General features: G+C 39.0%; 1 protein-coding gene across 1 annotated transcript in view; it reads right to left on the reverse strand.

Annotated features, from left to right (window-relative positions):
- The window catches only part of LOC110029813, a 29102-nt gene that overhangs the window by 13976 nt on the left and 14159 nt on the right, over positions 1-967 (reverse strand). The window lies entirely within an intron of this gene.

Here is a 967-nt window from a genome sequence, read left to right on the forward strand (position 1 = left end):
ATATATATATTAAGCCCAATGATTAATATATTAAAGAGAAGATACAGTTAGGTTGTATGGGTGGGCCTAAAAATAGGCACCCAACCTACACGATATAACACACCCAAAAAAGTATTAAAAAAAATGTACACAAAAATAAAAACACCAAAAACACCCGGGTGCTGAAAAAAAAGGGGGTCATCACAATTTTGTTTTGCCTCTGGCTCTAATTCTTGGAAGGGGTCCAACTAGCAGATTGGTAAGGTGTGTATAATTATCCGACGTAACCAAAGTATCAATTATAAGACTCTTGAGCTCAAGTAGATCATCATTCTCCTTCTTCCTCCTGGAAGTGTAAACCTGTCATTCCTCATCCGAAGAAGCAGTTTGGCGAGGTGGTAGAGCTGAAGCAGATGGGTTACCAACCGTAGTACCCACAATAGATTATAATATCTGTCAAGTATGGGTTGTCTCTAAACCGGATAGTTCCTAAATAGGGAGAGCGGCGAGTTACCTTGATTGTCGTTCTGAACACTGTCCTTTGTACGTAATAATTCATCACTATTCTTTTCTATGGGGTTTGAAGGTGTCAGCATCACATCACTCGCAGTAACAGCAACAGCAGTGTCGGGGGGAGGGGGGGGCTGGGGGGTCTTAGGGGCAATAGTAACCTCCTTGGATGGAACTAAAATGTCCAGAATAGTAGGGTTAGCCCCATCATTATTCACTTGAACCTTAGCTTTCAAATTAGGATAAAATTTGTGGCATTTATCAAGGATATGCCCAAACATCTTACGTTGGATACAATATGGTGGTCTGTGTTTCATGACGATTTGTAGTCAATATCCATTATGGCTTGTGTCCAGTCGGATTTCAGTAAAATCAGGTAAAGTAATATCTCTTTCCACAAGTACTTTGGCCACTGAAGGTCTGATTAGGTTGAAAATAGGCATATATATATATATATATATATATATATATATATATA

The sequence above is a fragment of the Phalaenopsis equestris genome, unplaced genomic scaffold, assembly GCF_001263595.1.
Source record: "Phalaenopsis equestris unplaced genomic scaffold, ASM126359v1 Scaffold000606, whole genome shotgun sequence".
Lineage (NCBI taxonomy): Eukaryota > Viridiplantae > Streptophyta > Magnoliopsida > Asparagales > Orchidaceae > Phalaenopsis > Phalaenopsis equestris.